The following is a 24057-nucleotide window of genomic DNA, read 5'->3' as shown; positions in this document are numbered from 1 at the left end:
TGCTTGATTAGAGAGAGAAGGGCCTGGCTGCCTTAGGGAGCTGGAGCAGGGTACTGGGAGTGGGCAGGGCTGGGGAAGCTAGAGGAGCTGTTGGAGCTCTGGCCTTTATGAAAGCCCCCAGGCTGTGGGCCTAGCTTGCGGGCCTTAAGACCAGTACCGGGGCTGCAGAGGGGCAGCCCAGCTATAGAGAGAAGCAGAGGTCCAACCCAACCTTGCCTGTGATGAGTGGCTATATTGCAGTCTTGCCCTAGGGAGTGGGGCTAGATGGTGACTGGCAGTAGCCTTACACTGAGGTGAGGTGGGGTTAGTGGGTGGGGGTTCCCCTGAGTGGGGAGACCTGGAGTGTGGGGGTACTGCCGGGGGGGTAGCAACCCAGAGAAAGGGGCACTGGGGTCCTGGGAGGGACACGTGGGCCAGCGGTAAGATGGATCACCAGCCTGCAGGGGTTGCTCCAGGATGCTGGAAGAGCTAATTCCCTTGGACGACCAGCAGGAGGTGCTGCAGGGGTGAGTCTGTTCCCGTACACCCAGTCAATGAACACCACAATATGGGTAGCTATCTGTTACGTGTTGCGAATGATGTTCTGGAGATCAAGCACTAAGAAAGAGAGGACTGCCATACTTTTTCTCCCTTTATACAGGCTCTTGATCTTTGTCTAAGGGGAATGACCATGGCTTGAGAAACTTGTTTTGCTATTGGAGCTGAATGTAGCAGCCATCCTTCAGTCTCGGGAGACCATGGGTATGTGTCCCTGAGAGGTAAAATATGTAAATAAATAAAAGGAAGCAAAAGAACAAATCTGCTCTTTTCAATGAGTGTAGGATGATAGTCAATGATGATAGTCTAATAAAGAGTTCCCTGAGAGCAGGTTTTTGGCCTGACTGCTAACCTTGAATACGGTGTTCATTTTTGTGGAAATGCTTCTTTTCACAGTATGTTTTGTGCACACAAAGAATCATTTAAAACTTACATTGCATGGTCAATCAGCGATGCCTAAGTGGGCTCTTTAGAAAACACAAATTGTGCATTTTTTTATCGAAGCACAAAACAAGTCAGTGGCACCACATTAATCATTGAAGCCATTTGGAAGTTCTCCAAGCGCTGACCTGAGCAGAAAAAAAAGCACACAGCCAAAAAGCCCCACACAATCCACATTGATAGGAATCCACCGGAAACATGGTATGTGTAGGTTTCAAAAAGAACCACCACGAAATTGGATTATAACTCATAACAGAGTGAGGAAAACCTGCTGTAAAGGATGACCTGCCAATAATAAGGGAGGACCTAGCAAATTTTGGTTAACCTAGGGTAAACCGTGCTTTGTAACTGCAGCTAGCAAGGGATATGAAGGGTAACAAGAAGGGTTTCTACAGGTATGTTAGCAACAGGAAGATGATCAGGGAACGTGTGGGACCCTTACTGAATGGGGGAGGCAACCTAATGACAGAGGATGTGGAAAAAGCTAAAGTACCCCATGCTTTTTTTGCCTCGATCTTCACAGACAATGTCAGCTCCCAGACTGCTTCACTGGGCAGCACAGTATGGGGAGGAGGTGACCAGTCCTCAGTGGTGAAAGAACAGGTTAAGGACTATTTAGAAAAGCTGGACACGCACAAGTCCATGGGGCCAGATCTAACGCATGCAAGGGTGCTGAGGGAGTTGGCTGATGTGGTTGCAGAGCCATTGGCCATTATCTTTGAAAACTCGTGGTAGTCGGGGGAGGTCCTGGACAACTGGAAAAAGGCAAATATAATGCCCATCTTTAAAAAACGGAAGGAGGAGAATCTGGGGAACTACAGACCAGTCAGCCTAACTTCAGTCCCTGGAAAAATCATGAGGCAGGTCCTCAAGGAATCCATTCTGAAGCACTTGGAGTAGAGGAAGGTGATCAGAACAGTCGACATATATTCACCAAGGGCAAGTCATGCCTGACCAACCTGACTGCCTTCTATGATAGATAACTGGCTCTGTGGATATGGGGAAAGCGGTGGATGTGATATATCTTGACTTTAGCAAAGCTTTTGACACAGTCTCCCACAGTATTCTTGCCAGCAAGTTAAAGTATGGATTGTATGAATAGACTATACGGTGACTAGAAAGCTGGCTATATCATCGGGCTCAATGGGTAGTGATCAATGGCTCGATGTCTAGTTGGCAGCTGGTATCAAGCGGAGTGCTTCAAGGGTCTGTCCTGCAGCCGGTGTTGTTCAACATTTTCATTAATGATCTGGATGATGGGATGGATTACACCCTCAGTAAGTTCGCAAATGACACTAAGCTGGGGGAAGAGGTAGATGTGCTGGAGGGTAGGATAGGATCCAGAGTGACCTAGACAAATTGGAGGATTGGGCCAAAAGATATCGGATGAGGTTCAACAAGGACAAGTGCAGAGTCCTGGAAGAGTCCCATGCAGTGCTACAGGCTGGGGACTAACTGGCTAAGCAGCAGTTCTGCAGAAAAGGACCTAGAGATTACAGTGGACAAGAAGCTGGATATGAGTGAGCCATGTGCCCTTGTTGCCAAAAGGCTAATGGCATTTTGAGCTGTATCAGTAGGGGCATTGCCAGCAGACCGAGGGAAGTGATTATTCCCCTCTATTCGGCACTGGTGAAGCCACATCTGGATACTGTGTCCAGTTTTGGGCCCCCCAGTACAGAAAGGATGTGGACAAATTGGAAGACGTCAGGGAGGGCAATGAAATGATTAGGGCTGGGGCACAGACTATGAGGATGAGGGAGGGAACTGAGATTGTTAGTCTGCAGAAGAGAAGAATTGAGGGGGGATTTCATAGCTGCTTTCAACTACCTAAATGAGGGTTCCATTAAGAGGATGGAGCTCGGCTGTTCTCAGTGGTAGCAGATGACAGAACAAGGAGCAATGGTCTCAAGTTGCAGTGGGGGAGGTGTAGGTTGGATCTTAGGAAAAACTATTTCACTAGGAGGGTGGTGAAGCACTGGAATGGGTTCCCTAGGGAGGTGGTGGAATCTCCTTCCTTAGAGGTTTTTAAGGCCTGGCTTGACAAAGCCCTGACTCGGATGATTTAGTTGGGGATTGGTCCTGCTTTGAGCAGGGGGTTGGACTGGATGACCTCCTGAGGTTTCTTCCAAGCCTAATCTTCTACGATTCTATGAAAGTGTATTAAACCCTTTTAAAAAAAAACACTGTTGACCATCTCAAGCTTAGCTCTTGAATCCGAAACCAGACTTCCTCAGATTTTTTTCTCCCCATCCACTAGGCTTACTGGCCTAGTGGGTGGGGAAAAGCAGTAGACATTCTATGTCTTGATTTTAGTAAAGCTTTTGACATGGTCCCACATAACAGGCTCATAAGCAAGCTAGGGACATGCAGTCTAGATGCACTTACTATAAGGTTGATGCACAACTGGTTGAAAGCTCAGACTTTCAGAGTACTTATCAATGGTTCACTGTCAAACTGGGGGAACATATCTGGTGTGGTCCTACAGTGTTCTGTCATGGTTCTGGTACTATTCTGTATTTTCATTAATTACTTAGATAATGGAGTGGAGAGTAGGCTTATAAAATTGGCAGATGATTCTAAGATGGGAGGGGTTGCACGCACTTTGGAGGACAGTATTAGAATTCAAAAAATCTTGACAAATTGAACAGTTAGTAAAAAAATCAACAAGGTGAAATTCAATAAAGGTAAGTGCAAAGTACTTCACTTGGGAAGGAAAAATCAAATGTAAAAATACAAAATGGGGAATAACTGGCTAGGCAGTAATACTGCTGAAAAGAATCAAAGAGTTAAAATGGATTATTAATTGATCAACATTGTTATGCAATTGAGAAAAAGGTTAATGTTTATTCTGGGGTTTATTCACAGGAGTGTGGTATGGAAGACATGGGAGGTAATTGTTCTGCTTCATTCGGCACTGGTAAGGCCTCAGCTGGAGTGTTGTGTCCAACTCTGGGCGCTACACTTTAGGAAAGATGTGGATAAATTGGAGTCCAGAGGTGAGCAACACATGATAAAAGGTTTAGAAAACCTGATCTGTGAGGAAAGGCTAAAAAAACCCAGCACATGTTTAGTCTTGAGAAAAGAAGACTGAGTGGGACCTGATAGTAGTCTTTGTTAAGAGCTGTTATAAAGAGGATGGGAATCATTTCTTCTCCAAGTCCACGGAAGGTAGAACAAGAAGCAATGGGCTTAATCTGCAGCAAGGGAGATATAGGTTAGATATTAGGAAAAACTCCCTAACTATAAGGTTAGGTAAGCACTGGAACAGGCTTCCAAAGGAGGCTGTGGGATCCCCATCACTGGAGGTTTTTAAGAGCAGGTTGAACAGACACCTGTCAGGGATGGTCTAAGTTTACTTAGGCCTGCCTCAACGTGGGGGGATGGATGAGATGACTTCTCAAGAGCCCTTCCAGCTGGACATTTCTATGGTTCCATGAAGGAAACTTTCTGACTTTGTGTTAAAAACTTTTTGTTTCTTTCCCAGGTCCACTCCTGCTTCTGCTACTTTCCTTAAAACATCTCTCCTGTCCAGCTGCATGTTTAGGCATAAAGTACATTGCAAACTGCTTCAAACAAAATGAGCACTCTTAGCCCCCAGGTTTCCCTCTTCTGCACAAAAGGTTCTGTCTTTTTGCATTGATTCTCTTTTAATGCTCCTCAGAGCCTAGATCACCAACACCTACGGCTTCCCATCTGTCTATTTCCTAGGTTTAAAGCGAGACACATCTCTTCTTCTGAAAACAGGCCGCCTTGCTTCCTTTCTCTTGCCTTCAAGTGCTGCCGTTGGAGAACCTTCACAAAGCTGTGCACATCAAAGAAACTATTCGACAGAAAGTTGACAATAAGTTGTGCACCAGTTGCACAATGTTCTATCCAGCTGGCAAAATATGAGACTGATTAAACAGAGCTGAAATTCTTTCCATCTTTCTCCTTCATGGGACAATACCATATGCTCTTCCAAACGGTATTATAGGCTTACAACACATCTTCCCCTCTCACTCCCAATATTAGCCCTGACTAGCCAGAAGAGCTGGTTCTTCTAATCAGGGATGCATCTGTCGACTTTCTTCATAGGATTAAGATATTCAAGTTTGGTCCTCCAGGATATGTTGTAATGCAAGCTGTAGCCACAGCAAGGCATATGGCTCAGGAATCTTTCCCCCAGTGTGTATCAGGCGCTTTTCTAACAACTTCAGGCTATGTTGTCATCATTATTCAGCATTGGTTCAGACAAGCCTGTACATTCATGGAGCAGGGATGTGTTTTATTATATCCCTGTGTGTTGTCTAGCACAATGGGCCCTGATTTTCATTGGGACTCTGAGGACTACTGCAAAATAAATAAATAAATAGTGATAACACTTTACCTCTTTCCTCTAAAGTCTTGGATTGCACTTCTTCAGCTGCAGCAGTCTTCCTCAGCATTGGCTGGCAACTCTTGTCCAATACGAGGATGGCGAGCATTTTTAAAGCATTCAAAAGAAACCCTTGATGATAAAATCTGCTGTTACTGAAAGGAACAAGATGCATGCAAATCCCCAGTTCATTGTCCCCTGTAACCTCTTCTCTCAAAGGTAGGTTTTGTTAGGGTCCTTTTTTTATCGTGTTTTTTTTTTTAAATGTGACTATCCATTCATAATTCGATAAGCAGCTCCAGTACAGGAAATGATGCTAGAAATGTATGCTTCCTTCCCCTGGGCAACCGTATGTAGATTGTGAGGGGGACAGGAAAGAGAATGGGATTTAAGCATGTGCTTAAAGTTACATACATGATCAAGTGCAGTCCAGAATAGGGATACTTTCCTTAAATGCAGCCTTGTAATTGAAGAGGAAATAATTGAGGTTTCACATGCACAAGCAGGTGGTGTTTCTAAAAAAATTCAGACATTTTTAAAGGTGACCAAAGAAGACTTCAATAATGTTCGACAACATTGCTAACCAATAGATTAGCTCATAACTTCTCCCAGCTAACATGGCTCTGAGTGGCTGCAAAGGAAAGAGACTCCAAAGATTCTGCCTTCGGCACCTTTATGCAAAGCAAAAGTAATGAAGACTATGTAGTTATACTGAAATATTCTAGACAAGCTTGTCTCTAAAGAGCATAATGGAATGGTAAAGAAGTGGTGTATCATTACACAGATTTAATTAATTACAGGCATCTGTGGAGGGGGACTAAATATCATGGGCCTCAAAGAAGGGTTTCAAATGATTAAAAACAAACCCAGGAGCTCAGTGGCGGATTAACAAATTTGCCGCTCCTAGGCCCACGAAAAATTGCCTCCTCCTCCCTCTACACACACACACGCCAGCTCACCTCTGCTCCCTTGCGGCAAGCCTGGGAGGAAGAGGGGGAGAAGGGGAGTTGTGGCGTGCTCGGGGGATGGCGGAGGTGGAGTGATGGTGAGCTGGGGCAGGGAGCGGTTCCCTGCCCCTGCCCGAAGAGTTACTCCCTGCACCCGCCGGCCCCAGGTCACCTCCGCTATCCCATTAGTGCGCTGATACTTGCTTCTCCCTCACTCCCAGTGCTTTCACATGCCAAGCCTGGAAGGGAGGGGGGGAGAAGGGGAGTTACGGTGCACTCGGGGAATGGCAGCAGCGGAGTGGAGGTAAGCTGGGGCGGGGCGGAAGGAGGGAAGCGTGTTAACTTTAACAGGACTTATAAATGTGCTTAAAGTTAAACCTATATTGAAGTACTTTCCTGAATAGAGAGTCATAGTTTTTAAGGCCAGAAGGGACTGTTAGAGAACCTAGCCTGACCTCCTGTATATCACAGGGCATTAAAGTTGACCCACTTATCTGTGTATTGAGCCAAATAACTTGCATTTGTCTAAGCAATGCTTCAAGGAAGGCATCCAGTGTTGATGTGAAGACATCAAGAGGTGGAGAATCCATCACTTACCTTGGTGGTATGTTCCAGAGGTCAATCACAGAATCATACAAATGTGGGGCTAAAAGGGATCTCAAGTAGGCTTCAAGTCCTGCCATCTGTGCTGAGGCAGGGCCATCTCTGCAGGTGTTTGTCCAACCTGTTCTTAAAAACCTCCAGTGGTGGGTGTAGCACAACCTTCCTTGGAAGCCTGTTCCAGTGCATAATTCCCCTGCTAGTTAGAAAGTTTTCCCTAACATGTAACCTACATATCCCTGGCTGCAAATTGTACACATTGGTCTTTGTCCCACCTTCAATGGACATGGAGAAAAATTGATCACCATTCTCTTTACAACAACCCTTAATGTACCTGAAGACTGTTATTAGGTCTCCCTGCTCAGTCTTCTTTTCTCAAGATTAAACGTGCCCAGTTTTTTTAACCTTTCCACAGAGGTCAGGTTTTCTAAAAATCTTTTTTTGGCTTTTGTTTGGACTCTCTCCCCATTTGTCTGAGTCCAACTTGCTTTAGGAAAGATGCAGTGTAATACTGACAGACCCTGACTGTCAACATCAAACCCAGGACTTCTGAAGCTTACTGCATGAACCTCTGCTGCATAAGCAAAAAGCCACATGGCTCTTAGCTAAGGCTGTAGCAGATCCATCGATCTCTAGCTGGGCTAGGTGCCACTAGAGGGGGGCAGAATGCCACACCAAGCACAACACTACTCCAGCTGAGGCCTTACCACTGCTGAGAGAAGAACAATTACCTCCCATGTCTTCCACACAACAGCCCTGTGAATACACCCCAGAATAACATTAGCCTTTTTCATAATTACATCATGGTGTTGACTCACATTCAATTTGTGATCCATCGTAACCCCCAGATCCTTTTCAGCAGTAATGTCGCCTAACCAGTTATTTCCATTTTGTATTTGAGCATTTGATTTTTTTCCTTCCCAAGTGACATACTTTGCACTTATCTTTATTGAATTTCATCTTGTTGATTTTAGCCTAACGTTCAATTTGTTGAGGTTGTTTGAATTCTAATACTGTTCTCCAAAGTGCTTGCCACTACTCCCAGCTTGGGGTCATCTGCAAATTTTATAAACATATTCTCCGCTCCATTACTCAAGTCATTAATGAAAATACTGAATAGTACCGGACCTAGGACAGACTGCTCTGGGACCCCATTAGATACATTCTCCTGCCCCCAGTGTGACCGTGAACCACTGATAAGTACTCTGAGAGTCTGAGCTTTCAACTGGTTGTGCACCAATCTTATAGCAATTTCATCTAGACCACATTTCCCTAGCTTGCTTATGAGCATGTTATGTGGGGCCATATCAAACGCCTTATTAAAACCAAGACATATCATGTCTACTGCTTCCTCCTCCCCACACTCTTACCCAGTACGCCAGTAACCCTGTCACAGCAGGAAATTAGGTTAGGTTAGCATGATTTGTTCCTGACAAATTTATGCTGGCTATTCCTCATTCATCCCATTAGCTTCCAGAAGCTTACAAAGTGATTGTTTAATAATTTGTTCCATTATTTTTCCAGATGTCAGAGTTAGGCTGACTGATCTATAATTCCCTCTGTCCTCTTTGTTTCAATTTCGTAAAACTTGTGCTTTTATTCTAATTTGAATTTTCCTGACTTCAACTAACAGATGTACAGATGCCCCCCGGGTTACGCAAACCTGACTTATGCAAATCCGCACTTGCAGAAAAAGTTCGGTAAGCTAGAAATAAGAGGGTTTTTTTGGTTGGTTGGTTGGTTTTTTTGCATAATTGTCAGGTATACGTTTCCGACTTATGCAAATTTCAAGTTATGTAAGGTGTTCCAGAACAGAACACTTGCGTAAATTGGGGAACAGCTGTATATTGGAAGGAGAAATATTTCCAATTCCAAATTTGGAATAAGCCACTGACGGAAACAATTATTTTAATAAAGTCAGAGAGAATACATTTGATAAACAAAATGAAGAGTTAATATGAAAGTTTCAATAATTAGTAAGTCATTTCCAGAATCTACTTTGTAAGCCATATAACAGTGAACTAACCTTGAGGCATCTTCTATAATTTTGACATCTAATATCCTGCATATAGTTTGCAACAGGAGGGCTCATGTCTAATTGATAAGCTAGTGAAGTGTAATTAAACCAGTATTTTCTAAGTTTCAACTTAATTTAATTTTGATCTAACTGAAAGAAGCAATCTGAGTCCAACTAAAATTTTCCTTAAATGCCATCCTTGTTATCCAGCACACCGTGACTCAAGTAAGATAGATGATTTTAATTTTCATGTTCTCATTGTAACACTTGGGGTCAATGTTTGCATACTTATCAGAGGCAGTTTATAACTGGCAACCACTATAATTGTTCAACTTTTTGTTGGTAAAAACCTGATTGACTATTATGCACTTTATTTATTATGCCTCACACTAAAATATAGGTGATTGATTGATTATACCATTGACCAAGGCCATAACAAGCTAGGAGAAATCTGTGCCATTACAGTCCATAACCATCTGAAAAAGGCAATTAAATCAAGTAGTAGAATTTTAACATGTGAGTCTTGGAAAGTTTTAAAATACAGTATTAGTGTTGAAAGGACTTTATCTGAATGATCATTCTTTATTTCTGCAAGGCACTTTCTATTCATAAAAGAAGATACAGAAGCTACTTGGAAAAGCTTAGAATTTGTCTTCCAATGACATACTGAGTTTTGGTCAGGTCCTAACTGGAATCTCTGTTTACTTCAGTGGCAGATGGCTCAGATCCTGAAAGAACAGTTATTTCTTCACGGTATTAAGATGTTCAGGGAACAACTCAACAGTCTATTTTGTCATTGACGTAGGCTAATGTGAGTTACGTGTATGCGTTAATGGTAGAATGTAGCTTATTGGATGTAAAGAGAAAATTCTTATGCTTTAAAGTTTCTTTGCATCTGTAACATATCATTTGAAATACTTAATTTAATTATCTTTAAGCTGTCTTGTTCCTCTTTAAAATAAATCATGTTTAATTTTCTGGGGACGGTGTTAACAAATGCATTGTTTATTCGTACTCATTTCCAGTGGAGAGTGCAGCACCGTTTTGTCACCAGTCTGTCATATCAATTAATCTTCAGAATGTGTTAGTGCTTTTCATTTGTTTAACGCAGCCTGAGTTTGTTATCAATTGAATGAAATGTTATCAAATCAACTCACGTGATTTCATCAGATTAATTCTTTTTTATCTATTATAATTAAAAGTCACATTTGTTTTTTAAAGCAAATACAAAATGTAATTGGTTTGCAGACGCAGCTGTCTTTTGTTGTTGTTCAGTTTACTTTAGTAACATTTGCGACTATGTAGCAATGCTGCTGGAAGTTCTGAGTTCTGCTCTGTGTAGTAGATCAGAGTGGAACACTCCGCTCTGTAAAAATCCTAGCACAAAGCTACTCACACACAACAGATTTTGTTGTCTTCTGTTGCAGTGACTGAGGCTGGAATTTTTAAGAGGATCCAAAGGAGTTCAGTGGCCAAATTCTTTCAAATATTGCTAACGTCTTTGCTCCAGGAAAATCCAACCAGAATTTTGCAGTACGATTTCTTCCTTAAGGGTCTGCAAGCACAAGTCTAAATAGCCCAGTCTCCGAATGGAGAAGACATACTGTCCTGTAATCACAGAATAGGAGGGTAGGAAGGGATCTCAGCAGGTCATCTAGTCCAACCCCCTGCTAAAAGTAGGACCAATCCCCAGACAAATTTTTACCCCAGTTCTCTAAATGGCCCTCTCAAGGATTGAACTCACTACCCTGGGTTTAGCAGGCCAATGCTCAAACACACAGTCTTTAAAGCTCTTTGGAAGTTTCAGTAAACTCCATTTGAGCCTTTCATCTGGCTCACAAATGGTACCTCATGGTCTCTGAAAGACCAGTTACTCCAGCATCCACTGGAGAATGAGATGCGGTGCTTTGTTCCCAAACACAGGTGGCCAACTGGAGCCAGCTGAGAATCTTCAAATCGAATTTCTGCTATCGAAGGCCAATTTTTTCCTTACCCAGTGCAAGGCTGGTGTTTGGCCCTGAATGAGTACAGCTGGACCTGTCTGTGATGTTAAATCTCTGTGTTTGAAAGGGAAGTAATTTGTTATAAGAAAACTGCATCTACCCCAACAAATCCTGCTGGCAATTCCCCAGCCATGCAGGGATACAGTGAGTGAAAGGCCAGTTAAACTAACCCATCCCTTTCCACTTAGCTGCATATAACAAAGACGTCCTGTGTGATGGGGTGTCTGCTGCCATATCCCCACCCTACCTCCCAGTGTAATCATGTTTGTACAAGACATACCTTGTGAGTTATCATGTAAAACCTCATAACTTGCTGAGCAATATCATAACAAAATGCACCTAGTGACATTATCTGTGAAGTTCTGAACACAAGCTGAAATCATGCCTGACAAGTGTTTCCTAGATAAGGCAGGGAAGTGGTCAAACCAGTTCCCCAGAAACAAAGTGCAAGCTGATGCCTCTGCCAGGTGAAAACAGGGCTGGCAGACCATTACCTGCTAAACAGCCATTCTTTGGCAGGCAAGGGGGCAGGGCCCAAAAGCTACATCTTAGCAAAGAAACACTGTGGAGTGGCCTTTCCTCACCAGGCTGCCTTTCCTGAGCTGGAGCTCAAATGGGGGCTGGGACTATACAAAGAAGGGGCAGACACGCTCCCTGTCTGTCTCTAGCATTGCACCATTGGACCGGGGGGGTTCTTACCTGAGTGTTTGGCCGGGAATCTGTGAGAACATGTGGTGAGAAAGTTTGCTATGCAACTAAGATAGTTTCTTAACTAGCTACTAGTAAATGTTTTTTCTTTATTTTTCTTGTATCCATTTCTGACTTTTATGCCTCACTTAACATCTAGCGCTTTGCAATTAATAAACCTGTTTTATCTAATCCAGTGTGTTTAAGTACAAGTGTCTGGATAACTATTTATGATACAGGAATAATGGACTTAATATATTTGGACTGTCCAGGAGTAGGCTGGGAAGAGGCAGGCTGGATGTGTTTGGCCTAGGAGTGCATGCGGGTGGGTGTCACCCTGCAGTATAACCAAGGCTGGGAAGAGGCAGGGTGGAGCTGGCAGGCTGCAGTTACACACAGACACTCAAGGTGTGACTTGCACGCTGGAGGACTGTTTGTGAGCGGCCCAGGCGGGAGCTATTCCAGCAAGGCATTGTGAGGCACCCAAGGCTGCAGGGCAAGGGTGGCACAACAGCACCTCCAGTGCCCCCATGTGTCACACCCACACAGGCAAAAAAAAGGGTAAACAGGAGTCTGGGAACCCAGCCCATCCTGCTGCCCCTGGTTGTTAGACCCTGATGGGGAGAAACTAGGTCGTCATACTAGGAAGAGGTGAGAGTAGCAGGAGGGGGCCCCAAACCAGAGCCCCCACCCCAAGTGGGAGGGAATGCACCCTTCCGGGAAAGCAGCCTGAGGAAGCCTCCAAGATGGCATTACTCTCTGTGCTGGGGCAAGGCCCAGCAAGGCAGGCTGCAGGGTGCCATGCCAGCAGAGAATGAGGGTGCTGGGAGGATTGGGGAGACACCAGAGGCCTAGGATGCAGCGGACGCTGTGTTAAACACTGCAGAGAAGTGTCCCAATGACTTGGTGATGGGAAGTGGCGCAAGAGCACAGCAGTGCAGTTCAAGGCGCAGATCCAGCCGCATAACACAGGATCTCTGGGCTGGAACCGTGAGCATGGGGTGGGGGCATGGGGCCTGGGTTCCCCTGCCAGGCACAGGAAGGGGGTGTACAAGTCTGACAAAAGAGCTGTTGAGCCCAAAGTGGGGCTGAAGCCACAGCCTCAAGGATGGGCCCAGGACAAGTGCGGGAAGGGGGAAGGGGTTTGTGTTGCGAAGTTTAGGACCTTTCAGTTGTGCTTTAGCTACCCTGATAGGGGTGTGAATTGGACGATGCCCCGGCCAGACAGCTGAGCTGTGAGGACCGAGCCCTTCACAGGCCTGGAGCGATGGGCGGGCCATGGGGCGGATGTAGGGGCATTAGAGTGGCACGCACTCCTATGCCCAGTCATGAGGGGGTGCCCTAGTGCTGAGTCATGCATCCACCACCTGCTCTTGGGAACACTCAGGTGTAGCTCAGGGGTCACTACACTGCTGTAGCCCTAATTAAGAGGCAAATCAAGCCGCTGCCTTCAGTCAGGGACTCGTTACATAGTGCCATTGGCAGGGTAGTTTGGTTTTTTCTTCACACATTGAAACTTTTCTGTACCAGCTTGAGGTACAGTATTTAGCTTGCAGAAGAACTGCTGAGGCAGCTTTCAGCAGTTACCTATACAAGTAAAAAATGTCAAAAGCAGTTCAGAGTCCCTGTGGGTGATAGAGCTGCCAGGGTCACAAAGTGGCTGTTGAAAATGTTACCCTCCATGACTAAGTCACATACGTAACGAGCCAACCATGCTACCAAAGACACAAAGGTAAAAAGTGGTTGTGGGAGGGAGGTGTAAAAAAAAATGGTGTGGCCGCTTGCTGTTTAGCAGTGGTTGTCCAGAGTGAGCTGCGTTGGAAAGGACAAGCGGCTCTTCATAAATACCATTTGACCCGCTCACTAAGGCCACCTTTCTCCTGTCATACACTATTTCTGGCTGAAAAGTTAGGCAAAATTAGGCCTCTTAGTACTCTCTTTGGGGCTTTTTTCTCACTGGGACGTTATTCAGTTGTTGGTGAGGACGTTACGTCTCTTCCTGAGTTCTGACTGTAAGTATTTTGCTCTTTAGCACAAAGCTGATAGCACTGATCACCATTTAACATAGCCATCAAGTTTCCTCATTTATAAGACCACTTTTCCAACCATGAGAGTCAGAAGTAGGTGGAAAATATTACTGCTCTCTATTGCCACCATGTCACGACTAGTGTCAAATATCATTTATTTAGCAAAGTACTCGCTGCCAAGACGTTCCGTTGATTGCAGTGTTTTGTTCGGGAAAGATTGTGCTGACCCCCCATAGCATTACAGGACAAAATCAGTCTCACGCTTCTGCTTTGCTAGTTCAAAGCGCAGAAGAGTAACAACTATACAAAGACTGACATTCCAATGAGTGGAAGTTAGTGAAACATGTGCCGTTCCTAGCTGGGAGCCGCTCTAAATAATGCACAGTTTTCTGCTGATGTAGAGTTCTCTTGTGCATATAATGAGTAATGTTCCAATGAGATGAAACCTCAACCTCCTGATTCAGCTGATATTTCTGGCAAAGCATTGACCTATTGCAGTTTATTTAGGATTTTTCTAGTCTTGGTAGAGTGGCTCTAATAACCACAGATCTGTCATGCCATTGCTAACAAATATGCAGTTTTTATAACTTTGAAAGTTGGGTTTAGATAATAGCTTGCAGCTCTGCAAATACTCATCTACTGGTTTCTGTGCTGCAGTATTACCCTGCAGAAAAAAGCATTAACTTAATATTAATTATTGGAGCTTAATATTCCCTGTACTGCCTTGAGGCACAGACTAAGTCATTGGCACAATTTTAATTGTACCTGATGTATGTCTGTTAATAATTTTGCTATTGATCTGGAACCAGAGAATTAAGCTTTTCTACATAAGGCTAAAATTGGGGCTGCCATGCTCATTAAGGATGGCTGTGAAGAAGGCATTGCATGGAAGCGTTAGGCAGCCAGAACTGTTGCTAAATGAGACACATGCAAAGTGCTACTTTCTTGTGCTCATCGTGGAATGCATGCAAAACCGTTGTCTGGCTCAATCCTTCTTAGCCAGTGGAGGAAATGTTTGTGTCAGTGGGCTCAGATCTGGGATAACTGCGGGGAATTGAGGCAGTTTGCCACGATGTATATGGGGAGGACAAATAGTTCCACAGAGAATTATGTAACGCTATGTTTGTTAGAGGAGGGGGTGCATCAAAAGAGGGGGTGACAAAAATCAAATGCTAGGTTGTGGTTTGTCACCTCTAATCAGCCAGTTACAGGAGATCAGAGCCGGCTTTGCTGTTAAAGGGCTTTTTATTAGCAGAGAGATCCGGCCTCTGGGGACTGCTGTTGTTGCTGTTTCCATGACAGGGGTCAGAGATTAGACAAATTTCTGAGTCCTGTAAAGCCAGGTAATCTCTCACTATCCTTTGGCTTCACATTTAGTGCCACTCGACAGATGCTTTCCACAGTAGGCATTTCAGGTGCATTTCAGCCCAGTGCAGAGAGCACCTGTGCAGGGCCCGGTCTTTTCCCCACTGAGTTCAATGGCAGCCAAACTGCAGCCTGGGGTGTAGGAGTTGCAGAAGGCCTTGTGTTGGGCCCCTGCCCTAGAGTGAGTTTTACCCAGGTTAGGGAGTTCGTGTGGGTCACATGATCACTGCACCCTTGGTCCTGGGATTCCCTACTGAAGCCTTGCGCTCCGCCAGCAAACTACCTCACCAACTGCCTGCATCATTAAAACAGGGACCCTGCGGCATGATGGTCACGCTGTAGTCATCCGGTAGCTGTCCCAGGATGAGCCTGCACACCTGTTCTCTATAAGTGACTAAATATGGCACCTATTTAGATTAGTGGGGAACACCTAGGACGACCAGACAGCAAATATGAAAAATCGGGATGAGGTGTGGGGGGGGGTAATAGGAGCCTATATAATAAAAAGACCCAAAAATCGAGACTGTCCATATAAAATTGGGACATGTGGTCACCCTAGAAACACCAGCTACCAGATAAAGACCACAAAATGGGGGAAACAGTTAAATGGACACTGGCTCCTGGCTGATCTGGGCACCTATTGTAGATTCATGGTGGGTTAAACCAGTGCACAAAAGAGTTGGCCTAAAATAGGCTGAAAGCTTTGGATTGGTTAACAGTCATCTCTCATGTTTCCCTTCTTGCCCTAGCGCTTACGTCAGTACCAGGGAAGCATCAGGCTAGACCTGCCCAGGTAGCGAGGCTGGAAGTGGATGTTAGCAGGGCTGGCAGATCAGGTTCTAGGGGGTCTGCTGCCCTGGGCATCTTGGACAATGTCTGGCTCTGACAGGCCCCAGTCACTGACACACCACGTCGCTGTTCGGCCTTGTTCTGTCTGCGGCACTCACTGGCCAAAGCAATGCTTGGCTGTAGCAGTTACAGCGTCACCCCAGTCTTTTAGAGCCAGCGAGACCCCGGGCGAGTTGACAGTGTTTAGCTACGGAAAAGACGGCTAGGCACATTTTAGCCCCGGTGTAGGGGGGCAGATTATGTTCACATTTTGCCTTTGCATCTTGTTTGGAAATGATTTTATTATGGGAGCGAGAGAATCCCCCCAAAAGGTAGCACCCTTTAGGAAGCTTCAGCCAAATACAAAATTGTCTTTAAAACCAATGGGAATGTCAGTTAGCTTGTCAGACCCAGGCTGGCGCTTTGCTGGTCACATCCTTCCGTCAGTCACTGGGCTGCCTTTAGCGAAGAAAGTGAGAAATGGCAGCGTGCCCCAGTGCCACACGAGCCATGTGTGCATGTCTGGCTGTTCATGGCATTCGGACAGAGGGGCCAGAACATTTGACTGGCTAATCTGCTTGTAAGAAAATATGGCAGCCTGGGCAGGCGTGTGGGCACCTGTCAGGAGAGGAAGGGGATGCCAGTGGCTTTAGAGGTATATTAAAGAGCCCAGCATGCGCCAGAGAAAAGCAGCACCATACAGTAGCTCTTCTGCAGGAGTGCAAGGACACACCAGCTGCTCATTCTTGGGGGGCTCTTAATGCTGGTCCTGAAAAATTCATCTGCCGCCAGTGCTCACTGAGGAGCTGAGTGAATGGCTGGCTTCTCGCCAGCTTTGTGCCTGCGTTTGGGTGGCCAGAAGGAAAACAATGTCACCCAAATCACTCCTTTCAACAGACAACCTTTGGCAGCTGCGCCGCTTGCTGCAATTCACACACTCAGGGACACAGGGCTGGAGTGCTGCTCATGGCATGGCCGGCTCTCGGGTTTTTTGCCACCCCAAGCGGGAAAAAAAAAACACTCCAGGACCACAACTGGCGAAGTGTCCAGCGTGCCGCCCTTGAAATTGTGCTGCCCCCCAAGCACGTCCTTGGCTTGCTGGTGCCTGGAGCTGGCCCTGTTCGTGGCACATGGTGGGGAGCGGTGTCTCTGTGCCCAGCACCGCTCCCCGTGACTTTTTCCATAGGTTTTCCTCCTCCACTTACGATTTGGCCCTGAGCATGGAATGGCTGCAGCGCAGTGCTAGCCTGTCACAAGGAAGCATGGCCCAGTGGGTCAAGCCAAACCATTCTGGGAGAAACGTCCAACCCACCAGTGCACACTGTAGCTAGGTCTCCAGTTAAAGACTTCTTGGGGATACATAGAAACTTAGACAATGGAGTTGATATTTCTTTGAGTTGTGTCCCTATGGGGGTGCCCCTTCAGGGGTGCAGGCACCTCTCAAGCCCTGGAGAGGAGATTTCTAGCTAGCCGTCTCCATTCAGCCCACGCACACGCCCTGTGCCTCCTCCCGGCAGACACCAATGATCTACAGGGCTGAGCTGCTCTCAGGGTCTTCTTTCCCACCTCAGCCCAAGATGGAACCTAGCGCGGCCGCTGTGTGCATACAAGGCCTCTTTTCTGTCTTTTACTTCCAAGTTAGTTTGACCGTGTTAGCACAGAGCGTTTCCAACCCCATCGCTGGCCACGCTTCCTGCAGTTTTGAAGAACATGCCAGGACTGGAGAGAAGTAGCGCTGCTACCTGCTCGTCAGGCCATATGTTTTGCAATGCATTATGCCTGCCTCCCTGCGGTCAGGTCTGCTGCGGCGCTTGGCTCTGCAATACTAGCTCCTGTTCCCACCCGACCCCCTGAGGGCTATTGCTCAGAAAGCAGGTGGCACAGAGCACCTGTGGAGCTGCCACTCGAAGGGAAAGGAAACGTGATGGTAGTGCTTCACGCTGTGTCCTGCCCTCCTTCCCCGCTCCTGTGGGGATTCCTAGGAGATGACTGAGTAGTGAAGGAACTGAGGGTTCACCCTCATATACCCTCAGTATGTGCCACGAGGCAGTTCAGGGTATGCATGGCCTGAACAGCTACTGCTAGCTAGAAATCACCACACGAGGGCTCGTGAGGCGCCCGCACCCCCCCGCAGATAGACACACTCAAAGCGCTACCGTGAGTAACAGTGCCAGCGGTACACGTGCGTCACCTGTAAAGCTGGAGGCCTGTGTTTTTCTTACCATTCATTACCAAAGCTGTGCGGGTTCGTCGCTGTATCGCTGCTCCACGCAGAGCTGACTTGCACAAGATGTGTTTTATTAAAACATGTCTGCTTACAGGAGAGCAGTTGGGAAATAGAGTTTTCACTACACTCCTGCCAAATAACTTTGGAGAGCTCATCTGCTAACCTCCAGGCCTCCCCAGGAGCTGGCAGTCCAAGCACTGTTGAATTGTAGAGAGAGCATTTTTATATATAAACCTTGCTCTGGCTATCATTATCACATGCAGAAATCACTTGTTCCTTGGCCAGGGAGCAATGCTGCTGCTGTTACCAGGCTCTTTTTATTAATTTACTAGGTCTTTAGGGAGCATAGTTAAAATGGCTCGACTTAAAAGGCCACTGGAGATTCCTTAGATCCAGAGAATTGGAGGATTTTTCCAGGGCAAAACGGTGATGGGGCACGAACAGCTGGTCACAAAGGGTTAGAAGCATCGGGCCAAGTTGTGGCATTTAGGGAGTGGCCCAGAGGACATCTGAATTCCAGGAAGGATGGGCAGTAGGCTTCAAGAGGCCCTGAAGCCATTCTCTGTTTTAACATAGACTTGGACAAGTCATCAAATGTTTCTAGGCCTCAGTTACGGCCCTGCCTCCTGTGAAGGTAAATACATTAAAATTGGTGAGGTGTCATGGTGGCCAGATTAATACCAAGAGAAATTGGAGCGCACCTTAGTATAATCCCTCCTCCTGCTCCCTTAAGATGCTGTTACCTGTCACCCTTTGCCCCCTGGCAAGCTCACTGGGCAACTCGTGACTTCCATAAGCATCCGGAGGGAGCAGTTCCTGAGCCCCCCCTGAACACAGGACCCATAATTGTCTCTGGCCTTTACCTGGGCTGTGTAAAAATAGGAGGTTTCAGGGATGGGGCCATCTGTCCTGCTAGGACAAATGCCCATTGTTCAGCACAAGAGAACCAGTACCTATTTTATTGCAAAATAATGCATGAAGCCATTCTTCCTAAATACTCCATTTAGCACCAGTTTGCAAACTAGGCAAAAAGATTTGCATTTCTACACTTAGGGAGGTGGCAAAGCTGCCACCAGCAACTCAGGTTTCCAATAAAATCCAGCCCCAAACCCACTGTGCTCTTGGTTGAGCCTAGATGTTTTTTCCTCTCCTGTAAGTTATACTCCAGCAGCTGATTGTTTTGCTTTGGTTGGCAACTAACCTGGAGCACATTGTGGCATACTTAGCTTCAAATTCTTCTGCCTTTGTATTTCCTCTGCTGTTCTGTGCACTTCCATTTCTAAGGCCTCTGCTACAGGTGGCAACAGCAGCCATGTTGTTTGCAGAACAGTGAGGCTCATTACAAAGGAGACACATACGCACACGGAGGGAGTATGCACTCATGGAAACTTTAATTTCCATCTGTGGTTTCATTGGCCGGTGGTCCCTGACCCTGAACTAAGAGGTGCCGATTCTGAAGCACACATGGACATAGAATACTCAGGGACCACGTCTGCTGCTCCAGGAAGCCTGCCAAGCTTTGACTGAGCTGCTGGGGTTGGGGGAGGGAGGATTAGGTGATTTTCCCTCTGCAGCAGGCACTGAGGAGTGTTCTGGCTAAGGGATTGTTTCTTTGTCCATTATGGCACTGACATTTTATCAGACATTGGCTCACAATGTTGGGCCGACCCTAGGAGCACACTTTCAGATGAGCATGCAGATGGTACATGCTCACCTACTGTAGGAAGCAGGTTTTAGCCACTGCTCTGTTAAACAAGCATTTGGGGGTTTGAGCTGTATGCTTTATAAATCCTCCGTGGTGACGTCTTTCAGTACACCAGATCTCTGCTGTATAGAAACAGCCACCCTGCAGAGATGGTCTGAGACTCGGCGTGACAGCTGGAAAGCCCTGTTTACCCGAGAAACAAACATCTGTGTCAATGTGAAGCCAGTGTGAAGTTTACACTCTCATGCAGTTATTGAGGTCACTGTTGGGTAACATTTGCATATTAATTTATCTAATATTGGTTTTATGCTTTCTGTGTAGATTTTTGTCCTGTTCTTTGCATGTCTCTGACTTTGTAAAATCCTTGGTCACCTCAGAGCTCCTGGGTGTCCCTGTGCAGCGACAGTAGGACCATTCAGATCTTTATAGCGCTGGTAGGCCTAGAACTCGTAGCTAGAGCTCAAGTCTTTTTAGCAGTACAGGGTCTAAGACATAGCTGAGCTGTTCTGGCTGTAGTCACTAGAGGGCAATCATTGGCTGTCCACTAGCAATGTTATTACCGTACAAATGCATGGTTTGTTTTACACCTCCATGGGGAAATGCCAAACATTAAGGAGAGAGAAAGGGAAAGAGAGGAGCCTAAACTTGTCTCTCTAATTATGCTGGATTTAATCAGGCATGAGAGAGCTCCCCTCTGCCCAGAAGAGTTACAGAAGAAAAGAACGGTGCTAGCGCCAGTGGCTTCCTATTAGCGACCCTTCTGTAAAGGTCCTTTTGTTCAGCGGCTGCCAGGGAGACCCCTGGCAACAGGCATTTGGGGTTTTACACATGCTCCCTCCAATTCCTTGCCACCCATCTCTCTTCACACCTGATTTCTGACTCCACCCTCTTCTTCCGCACAAAACTAGTAATGCTTCAATATGTGTTATTTTCTAGGATCTCTATTTCCCTGCTATCAGCCCTAAGAGTATCAACACTTCCCATGAACACCATTCTGCTGTGTACATAATTAGAAGAGTTATTTTGGCTCAGGTAATTATTTTTATTTCCTTTCTATAATTTGAGCGGCTCTCTTTTGTTAGGTCTCGTCTGCATTCCAGGCTTGCGGGAGAAAATGTTCTAAGCTGTGTGCTTGGCTTTTAGCTGAGTATTTCCCAGGGAATGTCGGACGTGTGGTGGCTAACCCTTGAAGAACTCCTCACTGGAGAGATTGCTCTTTAATCCCTGCAGTTGTGAGCACATTTTTTTGAAAGTGAATGTATTGCTTGTAAAAATTGTCCGGTACAATTCATTATCTACTGCTGCCCGTTGGCACAGCAGACAGAGCCTGGCATCCCTCAGACAAACTTTCCCGCTGCACCATCCACAGGCCTGTTTTGGAGAGGCCATGTCTTGGGATTATATGGGGCTCTCTAGCCAGCTCACTGCCTCTTGGCTGCTGCTGTCAACACAGGTGGAAATTGGTGCCAGTCACACTAGGGACTAATGTGATGTGAACCCGTCTTCACTAGGAACTAGACTGAGCCCACTGACTTGTTGCCAAAAGGCCACCAAGCAGCAGAGGGAAGGATAGGGGCACCACACTGGGACTCAGTAGATCTGGGACCAAGTCCTGGGTCAGCCACTGACCCTTGCTGTGACCTTGGCTAAGTCACTTCATCTTCCTTGTGCCTCAGTGTGCCTGTGTGGCTAATGGGGATAAGCACGCTTTGCTGCTCTCGGGGCATTGGGAGGAGGATACTCAGATACTACAGTGCAAGGGCCACATATTTACATGGATAGAATCAACCATCAGATGGCAAAGCCTGCAGAGGTTTCACCTGTCACTAAATATGGCCAATGGCACACGTATGTGCCAGGCTTCTAGGAGAACAAGAGTGACTCAATAGCTGGAGCAAGCTAGTCCTATTATCCTGTAACTGCTTAATCTCCTTTTCATGGCAGTGGCTGCCTTGCCCGCTGACTGCAATGGTCCCCGTGCATGCACAGTGCAGCTGGAAGCACACGCCGTTGCCATGGACGTAACACGTGGATTCCCTGTTGTTGCTCAGCACGTCAGCGTATTCAGAAAGCAGCTTTGCTCTGTAGCCAAGGGAGCACATTACTGAGGCTTCACTGTGCTAAATGCTGCACACACAGAGACTAAGAGACCGCCTCTGCTCCACAGAGCTGACCACCTAAACAGACGAAGGTGGAGGAAAGGAGCATTAGCTGTCTGTGATGGACAGGGAACTGGTGCACAGAGATTAAGGCCCTGATGTTTATAGGTCTTTAGTCGCTGAAAGATCTTTAAAAATCTGGCCCCAAGTGACTTTGCATTGGAGAGGGAGGAAGTTATTGTGGTTAGGAGACTGCGTAGCCTGGTAATCTTTAACTAGAGTTTGATGGAAGTCACTGTAGTTAATAGGACAATAATACATACTAATTATATGTGGCAGTGTCATGGGGCTACATGCCTTCAAAGCACAGCGCATGCTAATCCTGTGTCCAACACCCCTAACAGGTAAGTCAGTGTTGTTATTCTCCTGTTAGAGGCAGGGAAGCTGAGAGACAGAGAGGTTAAGTGACTCATGCAAGGTCACAAAGTGAGTCAGTGTCGGAACTAGAATTAGACTTGGGAAATCCTGGCCTCCGGGCCCAGGCTCAGTCCGCTAGACCATAATATCAAAGCACATCTTAAAAGATTTCCCTTCATCAATAAGGTTCAGTTTAATTACAACTACCGCAAAGACAGTGAGGAGCTGGTGAAAATGCCAGTATATTTTAATTGAATATATTGAGCTTGTTTAACAGAACTACAGATTTTGACCTTTCCTGTTAGTGAAATGTTGGAACAATCTATTCGCTCCTCAGTGCCCAGGGAATGTATGGAAGGAACCCCCGAGTTACCCACGTAAATCCCTTCCATGCTGAGATAGTCTGCTGAGTGTCCAATTTTTTCCTTCTGTACAGCCACTGTTCATGCTGGAAGGCCAAATGAGAGCCCTGCTCCGGCTAACGAGCGGCTCCAGGTTGCGCTCTCATGGGGCTTCTCCAACATCCTTAGAAATTCTGCAGTGGTACTCATAGGTGCTGGAACAAGGAGTGCAGCGGGGTGCTGCAGCACCCCTTGGCTTGAAGTGATTTCCATCATATCCAGGGTTTACAATTTGGTTCAATGGCTCACAGCCCACCGGACTATAAAAATTGTTCCAACCCCCCTGGTGGCACTTTGCTACTGCATCACAAAGCCTCAGTGATTCAACGCTGATGGCCAGAGTTTATCATTGCTGGGGGAACAAGTCGTCCTCTCGTGCCCACTGAGAGGCCAATGCTAAAGTCACTCTCAATGCCGGCAGTCAGGGGCTGTAGGGCTATATTGGGCACCAACTGCCCTGGAGGGGAATTGCAGGCTTGCGAAGCTAGTTAACCAGCCCAAAGTGGTAATGTTCCCTCCCAGAGCCAAATCCCCAAAAACTCCCTCAGAAAAGCCCTTACTTAAATAACTTCCCTTTCATGGAACTGAAGCATCTGATTTGAGTTAGCTTGTGTGTTCCTGAATTGCCATTCTAGTCCTTACTCCTGCTGACTTATGCTGGTGTAAGAGCTAAGTAAGCTTCAGGGAACAGCCATAGATCTGGACCACCACGCTCTTTAGACATATGACAATTTCACAACATTAAAACAGCATTACCAGTGTGTCTTTAACTGGCCATAAATCGAAACCTTGACTTGTCTATAGCGGCTTGATATTCCAAGCTAGTCAGGAACATTCAGTCCCAGCTCGCAATCCATTTTACTGCCAAAAAGAAATTTCGTAGGTTAGATAAGTCAAGTGCTTACTATTGCAAAACTTCAATTCAGGTCTCTAAGCTGCTGGTGAAGCAGCATCTGATATTAAACTGCATGAAGACATGGGAAGACGTTTTTTAAGACTGGGAAGAGATGGCATGAGATACAAAAAGACCATCTCTGTTTTACACTTGGAAAGAGACCCCTAGTAGATTCACATTATTAATCTGCAGTACAAAAGCTACATAACTCCAACAAAGCATTCGTTTCTGATGACTCTATACCTTTTTCCTGTAGCCTCTGGCATTAGAGCTCTCAGTGAAAAGACACATTAGATCTAGTCCAGGCAGTTCATTTTCCATCAATCAAATCTCCAAGTGAAAATATAAAGGCAGTGATATGACAAGATTTCTATTTTAATATCTGTACTCGATAAGATAATCCTAGAGGAGCTGCAGTGATCAGATATTTACAGGCAGTGCGTAATGCCACAGCCTACTGTAAAATTAAATACATCAAATTATGTGGGAATACTGCTAATGTTGTGA

The 24057-nt window shown here is 46.0% G+C and overlaps 1 protein-coding gene across 1 annotated transcript in view; it reads right to left on the bottom strand.

Moving 5' to 3' along the window:
- Window positions 1-19801: 19801 nt before the first annotated feature.
- The window catches only part of FHIT (fragile histidine triad diadenosine triphosphatase), a 1173656-nt gene continuing 1169400 nt past the window's right edge, over window positions 19802-24057 (bottom strand). The window contains exon 8 of the mRNA XM_075073112.1: window positions 19802-19921. The gene's annotated coding sequence lies outside the window, so the exon portion shown is untranslated. The remainder of the gene's footprint in view (window positions 19922-24057) is intronic.

Source organism: Chelonoidis abingdonii, chromosome 17 (genome assembly GCF_003597395.2).
Source record: "Chelonoidis abingdonii isolate Lonesome George chromosome 17, CheloAbing_2.0, whole genome shotgun sequence".
NCBI classification, from domain to species: Eukaryota; Metazoa; Chordata; order Testudines; family Testudinidae; genus Chelonoidis; species Chelonoidis abingdonii.
The sequence above is the reverse complement of the archived record's forward strand: the minus strand, read 5'-3'. Positions and strand labels throughout refer to the sequence as shown.